This window comes from Pseudonaja textilis, chromosome 1 (assembly GCF_049901715.1).
Source record: "Pseudonaja textilis isolate UNSWEBS1 chromosome 1, rPseTex1.2, whole genome shotgun sequence".
Lineage (NCBI taxonomy): Eukaryota > Metazoa > Chordata > Lepidosauria > Squamata > Elapidae > Pseudonaja > Pseudonaja textilis.
The window spans coordinates 253,360,968-253,386,779 of record NC_141990.1 but is presented as its reverse complement, the minus strand read 5'-3'; the positions used below and the strand labels follow the sequence as shown (position 1 = coordinate 253,386,779).

At 37.6% G+C, this 25,812-nt stretch overlaps 2 long non-coding RNA genes across 2 annotated transcripts in view; both read right to left on the bottom strand.

Moving 5' to 3' along the window:
* Positions 1–24,887, bottom strand: part of LOC148128153 (uncharacterized) — a 64,020-nt gene extending 39,133 nt beyond the window's left edge. The window contains exons 1-2 of the long non-coding RNA XR_015740931.1: positions 24,723–24,887; positions 24,140–24,286 (exon numbers count right to left, since the gene is read on the bottom strand). This is a non-coding gene — a long non-coding RNA (uncharacterized LOC148128153). The remainder of the gene's footprint in view (positions 1–24,139; positions 24,287–24,722) is intronic.
* LOC148128154 (uncharacterized) lies at positions 13,934–15,403 on the bottom strand. The gene is made up of 3 exons (XR_015740932.1): positions 15,295–15,403; positions 15,101–15,139; positions 13,934–13,961 (listed from the first exon to the last, which is right to left on the bottom strand). It is a non-coding gene; the product is annotated as an uncharacterized LOC148128154 (long non-coding RNA).
* Positions 24,888–25,812: the final 925 nt, after the last annotated feature.

Here is a 25,812-nt window from a genome sequence, read left to right as displayed (position 1 = left end):
CAGAAAATACAAAAACAGCACTGCAAATAAAAAAAAGTCATAGTAACAAATATCATTAAAAATGCTCCCTGTCAACAATAAAGCCTTTAGACAAGTCTTGTTGTCTAGATCGGGGTTCCCCATCTTCGGTCCAGGGCCTGGTACCCAGCCATGGCCTGTTGTGCACCGGACCACACAAGCAGCAAGCAAGGGTGCAAATGCGCAAAGTTGCATTTGTGCAAGTGGTGCACACACATGCAAAAACCCCTCCATCCCACTTCCACTGCCACCATCACTGGTCTGCAAAGCTGGAAAGGTTAGGGACCATTGGGTTAGATTGTTGACAGTTCTTATGGTACGCCTATGTACTATGTATCACTTTAACACAATCCTGTAAATTGGAGAGTATGGGTATGGGTAAAAGAACTCTAGATGCTTTATTTAGTGCTGAGTTGGGAATAAGTATACTTCGTACTTATTCAAAATTAGGGCATATAATTATTGGTAGAAAATTACTTCTGTGGAAATTAACAGGTTCCCAAGGTTATACTTGATAGGACATGCTAAACTTCAACTGAGATTCTTCTTGCAACTTGCAAATTTGGAGTTGTGGGCAACCTGTCTTTTGTTTAGCAATACCTGGATAACAAATTAAGAAAATGGTTACCCAGAGATCTCAGTCAGAAACTCTAAGACAGTGGCCCCCAACCTTTTGAGCACTAGGGACCTGTTCCATGGAGAGAGGTTTTTCTATGGACCAGAAGGGGAGTGATTTCACATGGTGCCTGAATTCCGCAGATGGGGCTTAACTTGTTTTTTTTAATCAAGTTTTTTTTATTTCAATCTACATACACAATACATTAACAGTGTGGCATCGATATATCATACAATCATAGTCCTTCATTGTTTATTGTCAATATTTCAATACTATCTTAATGCCAGCCACCATATCAGTTAAACACACCTAGTAATTTCATTATTCAATTTCCTCTCCAATTCGTTTTTGTTGTTTTTTTTAATGAAAAAATTCTCATTTGTCAAGCAGTATGATTCCAGGTTTCACATCTCAATATAAACATGACCATAGTTACCTATTCATTTTATTTATTCAATTTCATATGAAATTATCCTTATTAGTATTAAATATTAAACTTATCCAATCCCAATGCATCTTATAACTTGTTTCATTTTTCTTAGGATATTCTCATAACTTATTTTACAATGTTATCTAAGAGTTCTATGTTCATTTCCCATATTACCTTTTTCTGTCACATTTGCAATTTTATCAATCCTTATTTTATTAATTCAAAATTGTCCCCTCTGGTTAATAATTTGAGCTAGCCACCTTCATTCTACCTTATTACCAATCTCCCTATTTACTATATATCACAAATATATATATGTGTGTGTGTGTGTGTGTTCTTAAGTTTTCGCGGGTACTTACATGTGTGGTATTAAGCTTTGTTTGGGTATTTTCCCATGTCATTATAGTAGTGCTTTTAAAGTTGTAGCAACGTTTCGGCAGAATCTCATCTGCCATCATCAGGCTTCTGTACTGTGTTCGTCACAGATGAGAGGAACAGCCTGAGATTAATCAGGAGGAAGGCATATCGGAACAGCCACTGACAGGGAGTAAAGGGGAAGAGTGTTGGCTCGATCCTAAGCAGCGTCGTAGGGAGAAACGTGAGCAGCAACGTAGTAGGCGTGGGAGGGTCAGAGAGTGAGCTGAGTCATTGAGCCACACCCCACAGGGGATAAAAGTGGGTGTGTTTTCTCCTGAAACTTTGTATGGGACAAAGGTTAACCTTACTTCAGATTTTCTTTGTGGACTGCCTTGTGATTTTCTGTGAGTAAAATTTTATTTGTTAACAGTTTGGACTTGGCAGGCAGGACGTGGTGGAATGCCAAGAATATTATCAGTTCCAAAGAATTAACTCTGTGAAGTCCAAGCCATCTTGCCTGCCTGTGTTTGTGTGCATGTATACTCTTTCATCTTTTCGGAAAGAGAAAAGGGGAGACAGAATATATATATATATATGGAGAAGAAAAAGAAGAAACGACCTCTTCCCTGGTCCAAGACCTCAAAGCCACAGGACATGAAATTGATTTTAAAAATACCAGAACTATCGCCAAAACCGAACACTTCAACAGCAGAATAATCAGAGAAGCCATAGAGATAGAAAAATGCCCACACAGCATGAACAAACGAGATGACACCTCCCGCCTTCCAGCCATTTGGAAACCCGCCCTCATGAACAGATGAGTACCTAACATGAAGAAGGACACCGGACCCACACCCATGAGAGCCACACAAGATGCCACCACCACACTTCCATGTAGAAAACAGATTCCCACCCATTCAGAAAATGAGAAAAGCGACCATGGACCAGAAGCTGCACTGCAGCTGCATCACTACCCACTTCAAACCCCTCTGAGCCATACATGAAGCAAACCGACACCCACTATGAAGATGCAGCAGGACCACGAACTAGAAGCCAAACAGCAAGATCACAACTCTCCAGCTCAAATCCCCAGCAACTAAGACTAACCTGAGCACAACCAAGCCCCCACCTGAACAGAACACGCTCCAACCAATCAGAACACGGCTAACCCCAACCAATCAGAACACAGCCAAACCCCTACCAATGAGAACACCCCCACCCAATCAGAACACAGCCAAGCCCCCACCCAATCAAGTCCCACCCCACTGGCAGTTAAAGGAGGAAGCAGCTGCAATCTCCATTACTCTGAGAAGCACAGAGCCGGAGACAGAAGCCTGAAGATGATGAATGAGACTTCATCGAACGTTGCCTAGATACTTGAATCTTACGCTGGAGAAAACCCGAACAACCAAAGACATATATATATATATATATATATATATATATATATATATATATATATATATATATATATATATATATATATATATATATAATTCCGCATTACATTTTCTCAATCACCTATAAGTCATCTATACATTACAAAAGTATTAATCCAATCAATTAATTATAGCAACTGATATTAATCTTTCAATAATGGTTCTCATTTCATTTCCCCCCCTTTTCTTATACATTGCTAATCATCAATTAATATATAATATTCCTATTATAAGTTCCCAATTCCATATTTATTTCATTAGGTTCCATGTCTAATGTAGTGATGATTATTTAATAAAAAAAGAGAAGAAAAGGACACTAAAAATCCCCCATATCAGTTACATACTTACCTATTTTCAGTACTTATTCTTATATATCACAACATATTACCTTGCAGAATCTCCTTCCCTGTCTTTATTTTCATCCATTATCTCTCGCTCTTTTAACAATGTAATTTGTTTTCATCCTTGTTTGCTTCCTGTTTCTCTTTATTTTCTGGTCCTTTCTCTTAATTCCCTTTTCCCCCATTCTTATTCCCCTCCATTCCTCATTCCAATTATTAAGTTTATCTCCCTCCCTCTTTCAATTATTCTTTTGTACTTCCCTTTTCTGATTTTAGCCTCTCCTTTTCTTCATTTTCCAAACCATTCTCTCTTTTGTTGTCACATCAGACCACACATTTTAAATTTTAACTCCTCCTCCACCCCTTAGATAATTGTTGCTCCCTTTGTTCTTCAAAGCTGGCTTCTTCTTTGTTAAACTCCTCCCCCTCTGGTTTACTTTGTTCTTCTACAAGCTGAGTCACCATTTCTAATTTCTGTAATATGTAATTGCACATTTCAAGTTTTAATTTTCATCATTTCTCTTATATCTTGCAAGTCCAATCTTATTTCAACAAATAAGTCCTCCATTATATCTTTTTCTTTTTTCCTTTTCTTTCCTCTTCTTTAATAGATGTATTCCTCTTCCTTAGTGGATAAGTTTATTTTCAACAATCAATGTCCTTAAGTCTTTGTTCCAGGTCTTCTAATTGGTCCTTTTCCAACTGTTTCCCACAGTCACTGGGTGGTTCTATGACAATATTTTCAAATATCTTCCCCTTTGTCATATTCTGATTTCCCTTTACAGGATTTTTATTTTACTATAATGGAGTTTCTTTTACTTTTTTTAAGTTCCAAAGTCCAATTTCTTAGAAAGACCAAGCACTTTTAAAGAGTCACTGAAATTTTTCCTGTACCATCAGGTGGCGCTCCTGAATCTTTTCCACAATCCAGTCTTTCCTTAAATTTAACTTTCTTTGTTAAATATAGTACTTTTATTAAGTTTGCTAATTTCAATCATTAGCTATTATTATTTCTTTTCTTTTCAACACACTCAGTTTCAGCATTTTGTTATGCCCTTTAAGTGCCAATAGTCCAATAGTTGTCCAGTTTAATTTCTAAACCTTTGTTGTGCTCAAATATTTTCCTTTAAATTTTCTCCTCCCATTTAATCCAATACAATAATTCAAACCAATTTTATAAAATCTAATTTCCATCTCACTTTCTCTGGTCACCGCTTCACTTTCGCACACACTTTCCTCCAAAATAGTCCTTTATTTTTTAATACCGGGGTACCTCAAAATCCATGTATTTTGCCTGGTTCACACTCTGCTTGCTGCTTCTCTGCTCCAGCACAGTCTTAGTTTCCCGGACTTTTTGTCGTCTTCATGATGGCCATTTTAGGACCACTGCTGCAGCTTGCCTTTGGGAGGGGTTTTTCCTGTCAGGGAGGGGAGTTGTGGCTCTCCTTAACCCTCTAGGAGATTTCCCCCTTCTTCACCATCCCTCCAGGGTAGTTCTGGTCCCAAATGAGACTTTCCAGCAAGTGAGCTCGGGGTGAAACCATGCACAATCGCAGATTATGCTCCACCTCCAACAATGAACAAACCAGAAGTCCCGGGGCTTAACTTGTTTGTGTGGCGTGGTTTCTGGCATGCTATGGACTGGGCTGGTCCATAGACCAGAGCTATACCTGCTCTAAGAAGTATAGCTACTCCCAGTAAGAGTGGTATTTTGACATGGATGAGCCATTACAAATGTACTTTTTAGATTAAAGTATTAACTACCCAAATGCCCATGTATCTTAAGAGGGTATAAAATGTGAAGAACTAGATACAATAATAAATTTTGGAAGGATTAATCAAATCTCTTATCATGAACATAGATATAGATCTCTTTTTCCCCCTTTTGTCATGACAACAAATTTAGCAGTATTTTTCTTCCTTTTTCTACTGCTTTTGGTACTAAAATCAGCTTCACTGAAATGAAAGCATCAGGGGGAATGTATAACCACTTTGCAAAAGGAAAAGGCCTTTGTCTCTTTAAAATCAATATCTAGCACATTTTTTCTAGCATGCCAAAAACCTGGAATGATCAAAACAGCGCATTTCCAGCATAGCTTCTTCAGAGTTCTTGAAAGTCCAAAAACTACCTCCCACTTCTGCAATGCTTTCTACCTTGCTTTCAGGCAGATTTCAGAAGGGGAGATGGAATCCTCTAGTGAACTATTGCTAGGAGTTAATCATTGCTAAAATCTTTGTGAATCAAAAGTCTGTTTGTCGTACCTGCAGAGCAGAAAAGACAAAAATCTCCAACACAATAAACTTATAAATAAAAGCAAGGACTATTGCATTGTGTTTTCATTGGGATCATCTCTCTGGGATAGAGTTTATTCCATTCAGAATTAGTAAACTCCTTTTAGCATACTTCTGCACTTCCTGTTTTGCTTTACAATTGGGCCTAAAAGCAGACAGGCCAAAATAACTTGAGAAGGCATGTTCTCATGAGAATTTTTAGCTCAATTTTTATTACTCATAACAAGTCAAGGAGATCAGATTAGCCCTGACAAGCTGAAGAATATCAGGTTGACCAGCAAACACATTGGTTCTGTTGAGATTCCTAATCATGAAAGGTCCAAACCTCTATGCCAGAACATGCCCTTTTGATGTAAAAGGTCCTAAGTTCAATCCTCATTATTTTCCAATTCAAAATGGAAAGATGAGACCCTGGAGGACTTCTGCCAGTCACGATAGATTGGGCAGGACAGACAAAATGCCAGAATTTATATTAATACAACTTTCTTCATGGAAAAAGCTTGTTTCAGGATTAAGAATGGGTGACAATCATGTTGATTGTAATGTTGACATTCTCCAGTAGATTTTAAATTTTCTATCAAAGAAAGTAGGGTATAAGATGTTCTACATTTGAGATCTGGAAGTTTAAAATGTATGCAGTGGACTACAGGAAGAGTTAATATATTCCTGATGTCAATATTATTATATTAAATTTCAAAACAATGCAAAGAAATAGATTGAATCCATGAAATAGTATTAAGTTTCCAAGCAGAATTTGCAATCCTTGTTCATTAATATCTATCTGGGAATATTTCAGCATTGAAGAAGTTTTCTTTGATATGGTAAAAAAAATGAGTTAGAAATCCTAGTAGATTTTCTATAAATAGTCTAGAGGTTTCTCAGTAGTATAGTGAACATTATTTTCCTTACTCACTGTTTTTTATAACGTAACACAACGGCTGATATATTGTGGCATTGTAATTACAAGAAATCATCTGAAAGCTCTTGCACAAGAATTCATAAAACCACACAAATGCATTTTCTCTCTGCTTATGTTCTTTGGATTAAATCCATAGTTATTTTTGCTACAATCAGAAAATCCTTAGCAAGTTCCAAGTTACATTCATAGAGCACTTTAAATATCCCTCTAAGTCATAGCATGTGATCAACTGGATATTTATATCAGTTGTTTCTTCACCATTCTCAGAACCAGTTCCCAAAATGACTTATTGTGGGGAAGGTTCTGATTGTGTAGTAATAATTTTCCTTTATATAAATTAAGAATCCAGTTGCATTGCAGTGTATTGCAGTTTTATATGCAATCCTATAAATGTTCAGTGAGATAAGCTTTTAAATATGCATCCAAGAACTGTTTTATCTAGCAATAATGTCAAAGTGTGCCTGCTCTTTGGCATAGCAGCTTCCACAGACAGATTAGATTCCTTCCTCTTTATGCTTTTCTGTACATTCACATAACATTTGCTTTGAAGAGTTGGAACAGAGGTGGTATTCAGCAGGTTCTGACCAGTTCTGGAGAACTAATAGGGGAAATGTTGAGTAGTTCAGAGAACCGGCAAAAACCACCTCTGACTGGCCCCGCTCCCATCTATTCTCTGCCTCCCGAGTCCTAGCTGATCAGCTGTGTTTTCTTTTGTTGTCCTGCAGCAAAGAATGGATCTGGAAAGCAGGTTAGTGGGGTAGGGTGGGGAGGGAATGGGATTTTGCAGTAACCTTTCCCCAAGAGTGTGGAGGGAATGGAGATTTTGCTGTATCCTTCCCCTGCCATGCCCACCACACCCACAGAACTTGTAGTAAAAAATTTTGAAGTTGGAAGATCCTCCAAAGCAGATGGGGAGGAATATGAGCACCAGAGAAAATGTCATGTTGGTGGAAGTTCTTAATATGCCATTTTCTATAGACCTCTGTTGAATTAAGTTATGCAGAGGTCAGTGACAAGCATGCAGCCCTTGACTCCACAAGTGTAAGATAAAAGGTAAGAATCAACAGAACCAAGAATTTGATTCTCATTTCATGTGACATATAATCCAATGGTCTAATACAGGTAGTCCTCAACTTATGACTGAAAGTTCCAGTGGACCTCTTTGGGGAGTACTTATGGTCCAGAGTCAAAGTTCTGATAGTCAGACAGCCAGGGGTTGGATTCTACCAGTTTGGACCGGTTCTATAGATTTGGTTGTTATGATTCTGCACAGTTCAGAGAAACAGAAAATCATGTCCTGGCTGGCCCCGCCCCTCTCCACCCACCCTTCCCCTCCCTGCCCAGTCAGTCCTTATTGCGCCTGAGCAATATTGTGTGCATGCCCAACATTGCATGCATGCCCAACATCGCTGACTGCGTTCTTCCCCGCCCAGTCACTCCTCAAGGTATTTCTTTTTTTCCCCTCTGACGATCAGCTGTTCCTATGATCAGCTGTGCTGGGATTCCCCTCACTTATTTACTGTTTCACCCAGGAGGCTTCGCTGAGGCCCAGGAAGGCAAAAAAATGGAGGGGGCGCAGCCCTCCCCCATTTTTTGCCTTCCTGGGCCTCAGGGGAGCCTTCTGGGAGCAAAAACAGTCCCCCAGGAGGTTTCCCTGAGGCCCAGAAGGCCCCAAAAGCCCCCAAAATGGGGAAGATGCTGCCCCACAGAAAGAAGAAACTTCGCCCCTCTAGCCCCCCCTCACCTAGCAATGCCAACCTAGCCACGCCCAAAGAACCGGTTGTTACAAAATTTGAATCCCACCCCTGCAGACAGCTCTCACAGTCAGGTGACCACACTTTGGGTCCTTGGTATTTCTTGCATGCAATTTTTTTTCCACTGGAAACTGTAATTTGGTACAAAACTTTTTTCTCTCTAGAATACACATTTTTTGCTAGATATTTTTCATAATGTTTGCATTTTCACCATATTTTCAGAGCTGTGAACCACATTCTGGAAACCGTCAGGTTTGGCTTTCTCAAATTCAGCAATATATTATGAAGGACTGAACCAATGTTATATTTCTTGTGTAAAAATGGTCATGTGACAAATTTACCAACCATCCTTAGAGATCTATCGGTGAGGATTCCATACATGAAAGCCATCATAAAAAAATTCTTTGCCATTCCCTCTTTATTACAGGTACTCCTCGACTTACAGTAGTTTGCTAAGTGACCATTTGAAGTTATAACAGCACTGAAAAAGTGACTTTTCGCCATTTGTCAAACTTATGACTGCTGCAGCATCCCCATGGTCACGTGATCAAAATTAACACGCTTGACAATTGATGCATATTTAAATTGGTTGCCATGTCCTGGGGTCATATGATCACCTTTTGTGACCTTCGAACAAGAAAAGTAACTGTGGAAACCAGATTCACTTAACAATCATGTTACTACCTTAACAACTGCAGTGATTCACTTAGCAATTATGGCCAGAAAGGTTGTAAAATGAGGCAAAACTCACTTAACAACTGTCTAACTTAGCAACAGAAATTTTGGGCTCAATTGTGGTCAAAAGATGAGGATTCCCTGTATTTGGTTTATGGAATGTATCGTTCTACTCACAACTATAATCATAACTGACTGAAAACAGGACAAAGAGTGAAATAATATTATCATGCCCTGACTTTTAAATAGCAAGGTAAAGGGGGAAAAACATATAATAATGTTTTCTACAATATTGGTGCTGTAGAGTGGTATTTGCTTTTTTGTTTGTTTTTATCTTTTGGGTTTTTTGTTTGTTTGTTTCACCATTAAATAAAAAAATAGCTGAGTTGCAATTACTCTATTAGCAGGTTCCTCTAAGCTTAGTACCTCAGTCTCCCCAACGGGGTTGGTGTCCTTGGGCTATAATTGATACTGAGAGAATAACTTCACTACATACAGTACATTGCAAGAATATCCAGCCTATATTTTTGTCCAAATTGCTGCTGAATTATCATTTCTAAATAAAAATAAAAAGAGATTATTTCACAGGGCAGCATGTTAAATACTTGAACTGGAAGGGATGGTAAAGGAGTAAACAAAGAAGAATATGTTGGTTTCGGGACCTCAGAAATTTAGGACTGATAAAAGGAAGTGTTTCTTTACACCGTGTGTAATTAAACTGCATAATTCACTTCCACCTGATATGGCGATAGCCTCCAATTTAGATAGTTTTCAAAGGAGGACAGGGCAAATGTTTGGGGGATTGGGTTGTCAATAGCTATAAGTCTTGATTGCTGTAAACTATCTCCAGAGTCAAAGGCAGCCTGTCCTAAATACCAGTTGCTAGGGAGCAATAGTCGAAAAAGCCCTCATATCCTACTTTCCCAGTTTCCCAGATGCCTCTATTGGCCACAGCATAATACAGAAGGCTGGGCCAGATGGGTTTTTGGCCTGACCCTTCAGGTTTTATGTTCTTAAATTCCATGGACCTATCTCAGCCGGAGAAGAAGGCAAAAGTTCAGCATCAGGAGAGAAACAATAAAGCAAAGAATTTGTGACACACACAGCAAATTCAACCAAATCACTTGATAAGCAGTTTTTTACATAGGATTTATGTAAAATTTATGTATTTCTCAGTTGAAAGCCTAACTGAGGATGATAGACTTTACAGTCTATCGTTGTCGAGGGGATCCGATCGGCTACCACAAAATTAAAAAAAAAAACGCATTGACCCAAAATTTAGTATTGCCATGCTCTTCTTTCTTAGTTACGGAAGAATCCTACTAGTTACAGAAAGCCTGCAGACCATGTTCCACAACTGTAACTGGACGGCAGGAGAACTCTCTTTTTAAAATCCATCTTCGTTTGCTTGTTACTGATGCATCCAGGGTGAATGTTTGTTTGTTTTAAATATAAACCAACAGATTCTACACTGCAATTGGCAATTTTTCTCTACAGTGAGAAATTTCGCTATGTACGCTTTTGGCTATGCCTCCTGGACAAGGGAAGATCTATTATAATTACTCAAAGCAGTTAGCTGGGGTTTGGATTAAATACTTCTTATAAAGCTGGAATTATTCTGTAAAGCAGAGGTCTCCAAACTTGGCAACTTTAAGACTCATGGACTTCAACTCCCAGAATTCTCCAGCCAGCTATGTTTTCTGGGAGTTGAAGTCCACAAGTCTTAAAGCTGCCAAGTTTGGGGACCTGTGCTGTAAAGGGATGGAAAGCAATATTTCTGTAACTACTATATTCTGAGTAGCATCCGACCCTTCAATATTTTATCGTGATTCCTTTGCTTTATTTTTATTTTTTTAGACTTTAGTTTTATTTGCCTCTCTTCCCGCCCCCACCAAAAAAATCAGCATCATAGGGTGACCTTTTTTTCAAAGGGCAGTTTTTTCACTCCATCTCTCCTCTAAAGATAGTGACATTAGTTTTGTAAATTAATAAACAGGCGGGCATCTGAGGACTGCATGAAGCCTCCATCACCCTTCATTGTGCTTTCTCTTCTGACCTCACTTTCCAGTGCAGGGCCCTCATCTTGACAACAATGCCCTGAAAGCCTGTGTGGCACTTTGGGATCACACTTGAAAAGGTCTTTGGCTGAGGCTGGCTTTCAAGCTGGGGGGACAATTGGCAAGAGGCCTGTGGCTATTCATGCAGAACCGGCAGTGAAAAATGCCTGAAGTCAGTTTCAGGGGTGGGCGATGCCCCCCAAAAAGAAAGCCCACATAACACGAATGGCTGCTGCTAGGCGACTCAACCCAAAGGCATGTCACTAGCAGGCTTCCATGCGCCAACATCAATGGGCTCATCCTTTCCCTATTAGGGGCCTAAACTGATGGAGAAACATGAGAAGGGACTAAGAGCAGGAAAAGGAAATAATGCAAGGGTACATTGTGGTCAAGGCAGATATTGTTGCATCAGACAGCCTGGTAGGCTGAAATAAAGTCACTGGCATCTGGGACTTTCTTGTCCTGTGCATGACTGGTGCCTATCGTTGAAGAACAAGAAGAAGAAGAGGAAGAAGAAGAAGAAGAACAGAGCAATAAAGATATTCAGAAAATTTCTGTGTGCATCTCTGGTAAGCACGAAAGGGGTGGGATTTACTATATCTAACACGTATCACAGTGGCTTGTGAGACTGAATTCATTTATTCTGAGCCAGTGTGATTCAAACTTGGGGAAACAAAGTTTTTGTTGTTGCTGCTGCTACTTCTTTAGTCACTGTTGCTTCCTTGACCCTCTTTGGCCCCACAGGTAGATGCCACATTCGGTTGAGTTCAAAGTGAAATATTTAAAGCCTGCCAGAGCTGCCAAGTTATTTTGTTGCTTCCCTAACCCAACAAATATTTTTGACACATACCACAGAAAATCTCACAAGCACCTTTTCCCCTCCTTGGCTCTAAAAATAAAGTTTATCAGAATAATAAATAATGATTTTGAACACATGTCGGTGTTTAAAATTTGCTGTTTAAGACAACTGCCTCATTTTTAACTCTTGATAGCTTTACTGCTGAAAATTAGTATATCTGTCCTTAGTCATTTGTATACAGTACAAAAATGTATAAAATTAGGCTAATTGGTAGGCATGAAGGCAACCTTTGATTATGGAACTCCCTCTTAATTCTTCCTCATTCTGTTTCTAGAGAGGAAAGGAGTCATTTTTGTTCAGCAAATGTTTTCATATCCAAGCAATTTATTAGCTGGTTTTACATTTTCATTTGAAGCATTTTTGGGTTGCTCCATTTTATCCCTTGTCACGACACAGACTTTTAAATACCTTATTTGTATATGTCCTCGATGGCTTTATGAATAAAAAATGACTGATATATATATTTTGTCAGTTAATTGATTCATTTATCTATGTAAATAGTAGCATGTAATCTAGACTGGGCAGGTGGTTCAAGGAATGTTGTGTTGGGGCGGGAGAGAGAGTGGGGATTTCTCCTCACACAAGAAATTAGACCACAATAAGAGCTGAGCACCACTGCCCATATCCAAGGTGAAAAGAAAAGCCTCAACTCTTATTGTGATGGCCTCCATTGAATAAGATTTCTGCCTTCTCTGACCGAGAAAAAAATGGGACAAGCAGCAGGAACAGTGGCAGGCATCAATCTGGTAGGAAAATGTTGTCGATTTTTGAATCTCTAGAATTGGCCTTTGCCTTGATGTGGATAAAATTATGCCGTTCAGATCTTAGTTTTATCAGGGTGGATTGGCATCATTTATACTGAAAAATGTATTTGACAAATACCATCAGTGAGTAGCATGCCACAAGAGTCATCAATTGGTAAATTGTCATCCATCCTCAGCATCATTCTCTCATGCAAAAAATGAGTTTGGGTGCAAAGATGGCTAGTTATGGAGACAGAAGGAAACCTTTTTTTCTTAATGAGGCAGGTTGCCTTAGTTGCAATGGATCAAAGTGGATTAAAATATCACCAGAAGAACAGTGAAGTCTAACACATCTGAAAGGCATCCGTTTTGGAAAATCTGACCTAACACCAAAATAACAATAGGACATTAACATTTCCTTCAGAAGAAAACTTATTACACTGACACTTTCTACAGACCAGGAAGACAGGATGTTCCTTGTACTTATAGGAAGCAGAAGTGCTTCAAGTGACAGAAATATATTCAAAATCAATAGTTAATGAACACTGTAACCATCCCTCATATATTTACCAGCTGTTTTAGAATTTAGTACCTGTTTCCATAGAGGCTTAAACAACGCACCATCCAAATCAATGCCCACGCATATTAAAACACCTACTTTGGCATGATTGTTGTTTTCAACAGAGATATTCTTTGGTTTAGAATGAACAAACTCTTTCTAAATTACTTTAAAGGTTATTATCCTTTAAAGTAATTTCACAAAGTGATTTGTTTTCAGTAGGATTGTTTATTATATGCAGGGTTGAGAACTATGAAAATTTATCCAACACTTCCTCCCAAACTGTCTGCTCCTTAATCTCTAAAACAGACCAGAGACAAGCATCATATTATTTTACTTCTCCCGTGCACTAGGTTCTTACAAAGCTTTGCTTAAATATACAAAAGCATGATTATAAGGGTGTTACTGTTTACTATCTCAGTTATGCCTGTGGTAGTGTGTGAGTTTGTGAGGGATATAAGATGGGCTTACGATCAAAGAGCAATTTTCTAGCCACAGAGGAAGCATTTTACTAATCATATCAGGAGCAAATGAATGAAAATCAGGTGAATAAGAATCATTTTATACAAGAATGCCTCTTCATTATATTTTTAGGTGTCTGTTTAAGTTTTGTGGTGCTTTTAAAAAAAATGCAAACCATATTGTTAGTTGAAACTATTATCTCTGAATCCAACAAGCTAATTTAGGAGACACAAGTTGTGCAGCACAGCCTGAAACCTCTGTGTCTAGCTGTTCCTGGCTTTTCTCAGAATCTTCCAACTGAAATATCCTTTGGCTGTTGGTAGAACTGGCTTGCCTTTGTGATATTGTGTCTACTAATTCAATGTACTTTTCCACATGGACTCACCTTGAAATGAGCTTTGCTCAGAATAAATAGTCATTGGGAAGCCATAAGCTATTCTCTGTAGAAAGGTAAGGGTTGTAGTCAGTTCTGGTTCTACCCCATTCCCTTATATATCACACAGGGATTAATATGCAGGTTTCATAACTGCACGATAGTTCTCACTTTATTTTGGTTTTTGGCCTGTCTTAACCTTCATGCAATTTTGTAAGAACTTATCCCTCCTATCTTTAGAATCTGCAGGCATTTTTTTTAAGAAAAGAAAAGAAATGATCCATTAAAAGTTACATTTTTCTCCCTTTTGCCATAATTTTTATAAATGTTACATTTGCTTCTTTATCCTGCCCCCTCCCTTTTAGGTTAATTAAAGCTGCAGCTCCATAGGATAAACAAATTTACAATTTCCCCATAGGATAAACAGTTTATTATTACATAACATTCCCATTTACTATCCTATGAAGGATTGGAAACATCTAATACTACTAATACTACTAGTAGCACCCACCCCACCCCACCCCACCCCAAAAAAGATAGAGAATGGGAAAGAAAGTTGTGATCAAATATTTTAAGAACCTATTTATCCAGATAAATATAGCATTGTTGCACAAGAGTAAATGTCACTCAAAGAAGGACTTCTCAGTAGGTGTACATTAGGATGATACTGTTACATCACATTAAAATAAATGGTTCACAGATGTTGTGTACAAAAATAGCCAACCCAGCTTAAAATTCATTCAGCAAGTCAAATATTCCAGAAGTAGGAATCAGGAACTGTACTCCTTCCTCCTTGCATATGCAACACTGACCAAATGACTTCCTTTCTTGCACAACAAAAATTTCATAAAGGAAGGAGGAGATTAAGTGACTAGGTATAATATACATACAATTCACAAGTAGGAACAGTATATGTTCCTAACTTACTTAAGAAAGTACAGGATGACTCAACTATTATTAAATATGTATATCTGAGCCTTATTCTTTAGTAATAATTTTGATCCTGCAAAGATATCATCACTAGCTTAAAGAATCTATCTTGTAGTTTATTTATTGATCCATTTTGTATGCCCCCCACATCTCAGACTTGGTGGCAAATGGAATTAAAATAGAATAAATACCAATAACAAACACTATAAAGATTAAAATAAAGGCAACCATGAAACAGAAACCCAAGTCATTCACACAGCCAAGAAGTACACACACCTGGGCTCTAGGCCTGGGCACAGGATCAGTTGCATTATCCTGGAAATAAATGGAAATTCCCAATTGATAAGCTTAAAATAAAATAAAAAGTCTGCAGTGCCAAGTCTCATGTAACTTGCTGTTTCTGGTCATTACAAACACATTTTTTTTTAAAAAAAGCAGCACATTGCAGTGGATGCCACTTGTTCTCTTACCTTACCACCCACCAGTTATCCTGTTCCCTAGAACTGAAGCAAGACCAGGACATTATAAGAGAAATGAAAATGTACACCACAAGATACGAAACCATTAGTCAGCACTTGTGTTCTGTTTAAAAATCCACAAGCAGGGACTAATTCTCATTTGGAAAACAAATATTGACACGGCCGTTGCACTCCAGTTCCCACATTTCAAAAGGCTTGCCTGAAATCTAAAGGGAAACTGTGTAATAGTTTGTGTTGTTCTGGCTAGTGATGGGGAAGAAGAAATGCCCACAAAAGCACTATTCAGCCTCATGCGTGGAGGCTTCCTCACTGCACACTATGCTGCCTGTGTGGACATCAGGGGGTGAGCTAAGCTGGTGTGCATGGCAGTGCGAAGCAACTTAAAACAGCTTCACTCCTGGCTCAGGCATTTATTCAGGCTTTGAATGCTTATGACTGAACTGTGCCAAAGTGTAATGATAGTCACATGGTAAGAGAAAGTGACAAGCTGGATTTTTCATTCATTAGTTCATCCCCTCACTTATTCACTCAATTTGTGATGCCAAATCGGCTTTGCAGACTTTGACTCTAGTAGTGGAACAACCTACTCTGAAGATATTCCTTGGCTGGAAAAAGCTCCACATTGGTGCCTCCAAATGAAAGATGGAGACGGTCTGATTTCTTCCATCCAGATGTTTCCTCGGAAGCTCCAGCAGAAGGTTCTTCAGCACACATAAACAAAAAAAGTCCCTAGAAATGCCTTGACATTACTCAACTACCATAAGCCCCTAGACCAGAGGTGATATTCAGCAGGTCCTGACCAGTTCTGGAGAACCGGTAGCGGAAATTTTGAGTAGTTTGGAGAACCAGCAAATACCACCTCTGACTGGAGATTTTACAGTCTCCTTCCCCTGCCACGCCGACCAAGCCACGCCCATAGAACCAGAAGTAAAGAAAATTGAATTCTACCACTGGCCTAGACAATTTTGGCTGTTTCTCTACAAACTATTCCTTTTAGGTATGTCATAGCCCTTTAAGGTAGTCCTCGACTTACAACAGTTCATTTGGGGAATGTTCGAAGTTACAATAGCACTGAAAAAGTGACTTATGACCCCTTTTCACACTTATGACCATTGCAGCATCCTCATGGTCATGAGATTTATATTTGGATGTGACTCATATTTACAACAGTTGCAGTGTCGTGTGGTGATGTGATCCCTTTTTGCAACCTTCTGACAAGCAAAGTCAATGAGGAAGCTAGATTCACTTAACAACCGTGTTACTAACTTAACAACAGCAATGATTCACTTAACAACTGTGGCAAGAAAGGTTGTAAAATGGGGCAAAACTCACTTAACAACTGTCTCATTTAGCAATGGAAATTTTGGGATCAGTTATGGTCGTAAATTAAGGACTACTGAATAGAACACTGTGAGTATGATTTTTTTTTGTCTGTTACAGAAATAATTGATCTGAGGACCAACTAAGAACTAACTAAAAACTAACTTATTTTATTTAGCTAGAAACATCATTTGATTTCCAAAACACTCAGGAAAAGATGTATAATTTTATTGAGCAACAAATATTACTCAAGTCACAAGTATATTTTCCTGCACTTTGCTTTGATATAAGAACTGAGTCCAGTGATTTTGTAAGATTTCTCACATCTACTTACAAGTAGTGTAGTAATCAAGCAGTACAAGATTACAAGCATGCTTACCCAACTGATCATAAAAATAACTGAATGCACTACAAAGTAGATCTCTAAAAACATATTATTAAAAACAAAATATGAAAAAGGAGTGAAGCCCATCATTTCATGTTTTGTCCCTGAAAAGCATCTGAGTCAGATATAATGCTAGTCTGGATGGACTTAGATCTGATCCAATAAAAGGTGTCTATTTTAGGGGTCTATATTTAGGTATGCTTAAAACAAGCTATTAACATCATTCGGTCCATAGAAAGTAACCACATTTATCCATAGGTCTACTAGTTCCTCCCCTAAGTAACACCTATGCTTTGCACGGTCCTCCTCAGTCCTCCATTTAAGCCAGCCAGTGAGGGAATAGTATAAGCTAGGACCAACTGATACTCTCATTCCTTGTTTTCTCTCCTCACAATTTCTTGATATGATGAAGAAAAAATATTGAACTCCCCCCCTCATTTTTTTTAAAGGAATCACTATACAGAGGGAGGGACAAATCTGTTGCTTGAAGAATGGTGGAGAATGGTGGGAAAGAAGAAGGAGGCAGCCACAGGATCTGGGAGGTGAGACTAAGTGGGAATTCTTGCCAATGGACAATTGGCCACCTCACAGTTCCAAAGGAAGCTTTGCAAAACTGCCTTCACAGCATCTCTTATGGAGCAGGAGCCAAGCTATAATTAATTGGCTTAGCTTCCCAAGGCTGACACAAACTCCAAGATGATAGGAATGGGGATACCAGAGGAAGAGAAGTCCTGACCTTAGGTTGGTGTTGGACTTGTATAAGGAAGAGGTCCAAATGTGAATTCAACCCTTGGCCTTTGTATTGAACTATACTGCTCCATTGTACTAAATGTTCTCAGTAGTATTTAGCGCAAAGATTTTTTTTTCACTTTATAGACACTGAAGCACTAATGCACTCTTTTTTACACTTGAAACAACTTTCCTATAGTCGTTGATTTAAACTTGCTCCCACTCACAACCAAGTGTGGTCTTAGCACACACTATGGAATGACTTTAATCAAAGCTACTCTAGGAATTCTGGAATATTGTTGATAATATTTTGCCAAAATTTTACTCCCTCAACTTCCTTTGGTTGGATACCAGACAAGAGTGGGAGGGTGAGTTAATTTTTAAGCAAAAATAAAAAACCCTTCAAATTGCTTCAAAAGAAAATGATTTCTGCAATATTAAGGATTTGTATCCAGAAAATGCAATGTTGGCATAAAATAGAATTCAGTCAAATAAACTGAGAAAAAACAGAAGAATCTTGCCACTATTATCTACATTTTATAAATCAGTATTTGTAGGATAAGTTAAATGCATCCGAATCATGCTGATAGGCAGTTTCTCTAATTTCTTAACAATAAAAATGTTCTTATAATGGTCCATCTTGTTCATTTGGCTGTAAAATAATTTACAACAAACTAATTCTTTCAGAGACATTAGTTTATTTGTTTATTAAATGCATACTGCCACCCATCTCACTATTCACTACTCTGGGTAGTTTACTAAGATAAAAACCCAGAAAGCAATACAAAATCAACCAAAATAATCATAAAAATGATTAAATACATTGAAAACAATAAAACTATTAAAATCATTAAAATCATAATCCATGGCAGAATCCCATTTTATTAAAAGTACAATCACTTAGCAGGATTTCCATTCATGTCGTCAGATCCGCAGACCAGATGAAAAAGCCAGGTCTTCAAATCTTTTGGAAGGAAAATAAGATTTTGGCCAATCTCACCTCGGAGGGATAATGTTCCAAAGGGTGGGCACTACAGCAGAAATGTCTCTCTTTCTGGGTTCCATCAGATGGTACTTTTTGTAAACAGTACCTGCAACATGCCGTTTCTGTCAGATTTGATTTATTTTACTTATTTAGTACATGGCAATATTACATTAGCCAGGAAACCACAATGCTAATATATAAATTTCTGACCATCTACATGAGGCTCTGGCTTGTCTTCTTCCAAAGTGGCACCTATTTATCTACTTGCATATAACATGCTTTCAAATTAGGCAGAAGCTGAGGTAAGTGTAGGGAGCTCACCCTGTGACACGGTGTTAGGATTCGAACTTCTGGAGCAAAAATCATCTCCAGCATCATTAAGCCACTGAGCCACCACACCTCTTATCAAATCTCATGGGATGGGTAAATATGACTGAGGTGAGGCAGTCCCTTCAGTCCAATGCCATGTTTGACTTTATAGATCATCATAGGTAATTGTGTAATCCAACTGAATTACAACCTCACTGTCCAGGTTAGAAAGACTTAGATCATATAATGTACCAACCTAAAGTAGCAACCTAAAAAATAAACATTTTAATGCTCATTTATGCTTATTTTTAGATATTTGTAAAATAAAATTGAAGGGAGCTTGGTAATACAAATGTCTTAAGACTATTTAGCAAGACTATTGATAAAATATTGTTTAATTCATTGAAAAGGCTTTCATGAGAGGCTTTTGCTGTTGTATTTGAAACAACAGTTCTTTCTATTATAAATAATGGAGTATACAGTAGTATTCAAATGTTGTTAAGTAGGGCTATATATTTTAATATTGTACTTGATCAATGCTTTAATGAAAATTTAAGTCAAGTTGCTCGTCACAAGTGCTTCATGAAACAACATGGTGCCCTTGCTTCTATGAGCAAAACAATCACATCAATTTGCTTCACTTTCCTATATAAAAGTTAAGGTTGGAATGTGTGTATCTTCTACTATACCAGGAAGAGTTGGAAAGCAATGCCCCCTTTTCTTTCTTTTTCTCTTCCCCCTTGTATCTCACACCCATTTTTCCTCTCTCAATTTCCTACTTTCTTTTCTTCTTTGTATTTTATGTAATAAAATAAATAAATATGAATCTGCTTCACTTTCCTTCTCAGCCCTCTCCAGCCTCATCTTCGGTCTTCTCCTGCATGGAAATGCTGGAAGAAGTCCCTGTTCATCACATAAGCTTCTTTCAACATTTTAATTCAGCTCCTAAAAGTCCTTTTCAGTTTTTGCAAGCGCCAGAAGAAGGTAAGGGGAAGATGCAATGCAATGCAAAACACTTCGTGGAGGTATATCAAAGCTATCTGATGATCAATGCCTTTGATTGGTGAGCTCTCCTGAATCTAAGAAATCAATGCACTGGTCTCACTTGAAACCAAATTGATATGTGTGGCCATGTCTATTGCAACATATTCAGGACAGAGAGGTTTCCCATCAATAATGAAATCTCTAATCCTTGAAACTCTATCTTGCAGTCTTTGAATTGATTCTACTGAACCATGACTCTAAAGCCTTTGTTACCAAGGGGAGGAATCAAGGACCAGACATTGTTGCCATGAATTCCAAAACTTCTAAAGAAAGTTTTCAGATATAGATAATTAAGTAATTAACTAATTTCTTAATAATAGGTATTATCTTAACAGCCTGAAGGTCCAGTACTGTTTCTACTTGTATCCATGTAGTGTCCATGTGCTCTATCCATGATCTATGTAGTAGTGTTTATAAATGAAGATATCGTTTTCTGTATAGAAACTAAATAACAGACAGAAGGATTGAAGTGCTTAAAACAAGAATAGAATTTGAGGAAGAATAGTCATTTTGTGTATTTATATATGGCATGATTTTTCTACTGCCTCGTTCAAAACACCTCTAGGAGACTTATACCATAACTTCAAAAAATCATAATGACAATACAACAACAGCAGCAGCAGCAGCAGCAACAACAACAACAACAACAACAACAACAACAATAATAATAATAATACCTCTGTGGCACAGTGGTTAGAGTGCAGTACTGCAAGCTACTTCTGCAGCCAGCTGCCTAGTTTGGCAGTTCAAATCCCTCCAGGCTCAAGGTTGACTCAGCCTTCCATCCTTCCAAGATGGGTAAAATGAGGACCCAGATTGTTGGGGGCAAAATGCTGACTCTGAAAACCACTTAGAGAGGGCTGTAAAGCATTATAAGTCTAAGTGCTATTGCTGTAAAAGTACAAAAATATAATGTAAAACAATATCACCCTCCTTATTAATGGCAACTGGAGCAGATTGATAAGGTCCAAAGGCCCTGCGGAATTGAATAATTAATTCCTTTTTTAAATGGGTGAAGGTTATTTCACTGGATAGGAGCAGCTACTGGGAAGGCTTGGGATCCATTAAAATCTGCAAGGTGATTAGTCAATCCTCTTGGGTTGAAGGCAAAGGATAAATGATTCCACTTAAGGGCAAAACCAAGTTGTTGGAGCCAAGTCATAGAGAACTATGTAGAGTAAAACTAACAATGCAGACAATGCGGTGCTCACAGGACTAGTGCCTTGTTAATATGATGGCGGTTTCCTGCCAACACATGGGCAGTTTTCTATATCAACTGCTGGGGTACCCGAGTGATTTTCAAACACAGCCCAATATAGAGCATGTTGTAGCTCTATATCAATATCAAAATAATGAGAGCAGGAGTCACCATGGCCAATGATTCCTGTTCTAAATAGGGCCACAATTGATTCACAAATTGAAGCTGGGCAAAAGACTACCTGGACATTTATCTTCTTAAAGATAAATAACAGTCAGTCCAGAGAACCTTCAAATTGCATGATTTCATACACAAAACCAAAGGATAACTTTTCTCATTAGTTTCATACCTAAACTCTGTGATACTCCACCAATACCTGGCCAATAGTTTAAATTCTCATATTCCAGTGTATCCAACAGGAAAGTATGTGTAGACTGGTATCATCCACCCCAAATCATGCAGACTGCCTAGAAGGATACCGTACCTGATGGTATCAATTGTCACCAGAGTCATCCTCAGAAGTCTCTTACAGTATACCATAAAAACATTCAATTCTATCAGATAACACTCCCAATAAAAACTTTATTAGAATAGAACGCAAAGCTCAGCCAATAATCATTACTTAATCGTTAAATGTATATGCCAAAATAATAGGAGACCATCACACTCAATTGTCTAATTATTTCAAAAGGTCTATAGGCAAAGATCTATAGAATAGCATGCATTGGATAAATCTTCTATAAGGCTCATTCTAGAAGGAGTCATCACTTTTTCAAATAAAGTATAATGCTCAGAATTTTTGCATTCTTATGAAGCGGGCATGGAAGAAAGGAGATCATAAAGCAAGGTGAAGCTTCTTTCCTTTCTTCAGTCTCCTGGACTTCAGATGATATTCTGTTGAGATGGAAACCTTCTGGATGAGTCCTGCTAAGCATGAGCATGGACAGTTTAATTGTTTCTCTCTTCCTCAGGATCCTTTTGCTGAGAACCCAGGTTTCTTTTTTTTTTTAAACAAATTTTATTCAGTTTTTCACATTAAAAACAAAAATCTCTTTTTAGTGGACAACATATTTCCGGGTCATCACCTTTACATACAAATATGACAACAATTATACATTCATATATGCATTCTTAATTCTATTATTACCTTTTCCATTCCAAATTTTCAGTAAGGAGAGAAACAAACACATTAATTCTACCCTCTTTCATTAATCTCAACAAAACATCTTTTTGTTTCATTTCAATTATTTCAAATATGATCCTTTAATATTTATTTTAAAAATAAAGATAAACAATATGTGTTTGCCTAATAATAATAATGATAACAATAAAAAAGGTTACCAATATCTCTCCTTGCTTTTAATAGTCTATATTAACTTATTAATTTAGTTGGTTCTTTAGTCTGTCATATTCCCTTTCCATTACACATTCTTTTTATAAATTCTAGATTAATACAAATTTTAACACTAAAGAAACAAAAAAACAAGTATAGGTTTCCCCCCTTTTACTGCTTTGAGTGTGACACCTCAATGATTAAAATATACCTTTATTCCCTCATCTTGATTCCCAATAAACCATTATTTTTAAGAAGTTACAATAATAATCATTACATCTTTTCATTTGGATTCTGCAGCATATTTTCCCTCCTTGATTTTTAATAAAAGTTATCAGTGAAATATTCTTATTACCCCTTGTCACCCTGCTGAATCCTCTTTTTAATTCATCAACCATTATCTCTGAAAAAAAATATTATTTTTAACATTTTACTATTTCCGTATTTGTTTATTTCATGCATCTGTTTCTTACTGCTTCTCCTCCCACTCTTTTCTCCATAACTTTCTCATTCCAGTTTATATCCCTCTCTTTCTTAATATCTTCCTTTCCCCTTTTCTGCTGGGTCTTTCTGCCTTTCCTGACTTCACAGGTATTCCCCCTTTCGATTGCCTTCTTAAATCTCAACTTTTTAACCTTCCTTCTTTCCCCACTTCTTTGTAGTGTTCTTTGTGTTAATTGTCTATTTAAAATGTCTTCTCCTTGAGTCAACTCCTCCTCCTCTGAAGCTCTTTCTTCTTGTTCTTCAATCGCCATTTCCATTTTGTCTAACACAGAGCAAAGTGATTCACCTCTTTCCTGTAGTAATTCTCTCATATTTTTAAGTTCCATTTTTAATTTCCAAAGAGATATCATCATTACACACTCTTGTATTTTATGATCGTTAAAGTCCACACACCAAAAAACTTTTACTTTCCTTCTTTCTTCTTTCAATTTTCTAAAGTTCTCAGTTATTCCAGCTGATGGTCTATACCAAAAACATCAATCAATCCCACAGTCAGTCTTTCCTTGCTTTTTTTATTTATTCTGGTTCTGCTTTCACTTTCTAAGATTCTTACTTTGTTTCAATATTTCTTTAATATCCACACAATATCCACACAAGTTCATTCAGAAACAGGATGCTTTCCCTTTTGTTTGAGCTCAAGTTTTTTGTCAAAAGGTGGCACTCTCCATTATATAAAATCTTCACCTTTTTCCCGTATTTTTTTGTTTAGGGTTTTTCGAACCTCAATATTCCAGCACAGTCCAGTCTCCAATTTGTAAACTTTATTATTATTATTATTATTATTATTATTATTATTATTATTATTATTATTATTATTATTATTATTATTTTGACAATCTTAAGTACAGCTTTATTTTATGCCTGTTTATTGCCAAAATATTTTAGTCCAATTTAGTTAAATCTTTAGTTCCGGCTTCTTCCTTTCCCAGTTCAAAGCCCCGCTTAGCTGTCAAAAATATTTTCTTATTTTTATCCTGTCCCTTTGTATTTTCGCCACTCACTTTTCTTTTCTTAAAAATTCCATGTTACCTTAATCCCGAGGTACTTTTGTATAGTTGTATTGCCCAGTGGTCCCAGTTCAGATGTTATCCACCTCTTTCTTCCCTCCTGCACAAAGCTTAATCCAGCTGAGTCCTCCTCTTCGGGATGGCCATTTTAAATCACCGCTGCAGTTGTCTTCGGGGGGAAAAAGACCAAGCTCAGGAGGGGAGATGCAGCTCCCCTCAACCTGGCTTGTGACTTCCCCTTACTCTGCCGCCCTTCCAAGGTAGCTTCAGCCCCTAATCGTAATGATCGGGGCTCTCCAACGAAAGAGCACAGACCATAGCCGCAGAGAGTCGCGATCTACGGTCCGTCAGCGAGGAGGCTCCCGAATCTCTCAGAATCCAGGTTTCTAGGGCAAATCCCTTTTCCCCATATCGGGTACAGTTGCCATGTATGGCTTGTTCAGTCTTCTGTGACCAGGTACCCATCACATGTTTAGGTTACTATCTCAAAGTTCTCAGATGGCATGCCTCAATAGATCTCAAAGACACGATAATTAAGACTGTCTGAGAAAGGTAGAAGAATTAGGCGAAGGGTCAGCTGTATATAGGAATGCTCTCATACTTACCACAAGGCATCTCAGTCACTCTTCAAGGCAATGAGCAAGCCACATACTACCACATTCCCAGGCTTTGGAAAGCAAAACAAACAAGGCCTCAAAGCTCTGGAAGAAGCTCAGACCCATAAAGTCCAGACTCAATCAAACAGAGCACAGAGCAAACACAGTCCAAAGGCAGTGGAAAGCAAATGCAGGCAAATAAACTCCAGACCTTATGAAACAGAGCACAGATAGACACACTTCCAAGCACAAGTAGAAAAGCAAACAGACACAAATAGAGTCTAAACTTAATGAAGCAGATAACTGAAACAGTAGCCGTCTCATTCTCTCTCCAAGTTAAATCAAAGCAACTGACCTCCAATTCCTCGAAGCTGTATAGAAAGAAGGAAAATTTGAATGTTTTGGCTTGGGGAAGATCTTGTGTCATGTATCTGCTCTGCTTCATGAGCAGAGAAGTAATTTTAATACTTTTCCACGATCCTCAAAGTCATGTATGTTTTCAAGTAACATTTTCTAATGATGTCCATGGAAGATGGAGAGAAAAGTAGGAACAAAATAATCTTTATATTAATATTCCCATCCTTAATATGTAAATGCATATCTACATATTAGGAAGATATCTACATATCTTCCAAGGTGACTGGAAGATCTGCAAAAACATGAGAGGCTATTAACTTTATTTCAGATAGTCATAAAAATCTTTGCTTCCTATGGGATATTACTGATGATGGAAATGTGGGTTATGGGCCCAATAACAGAAATAAATCAATATTATTTTATCTGTGTGTTCTTTATATTTAAAACAAACACAAATCCAATTTTCATTTAATTTCAAAGGAGACATATTGTACTTTTTTCCCAAATATTTTCAACTATAACATTAAAGAATATCTTGCTATGAATATGTTGGCATTTAGCACCTGGTTTCAGTGCTGGAAAATCTATGAGCATTATATCTAGTGAAATGTGTGCAATTATATTGAAGTGCAAATTGAGGGTTGGAACATTTTTGGGGGGCTCTGTGGTAAGCACTTGATCTTAAACTTATTTCAAAAAGATATTGTATGATAAAGTGGCCATTTAAATAAAATATATTTAG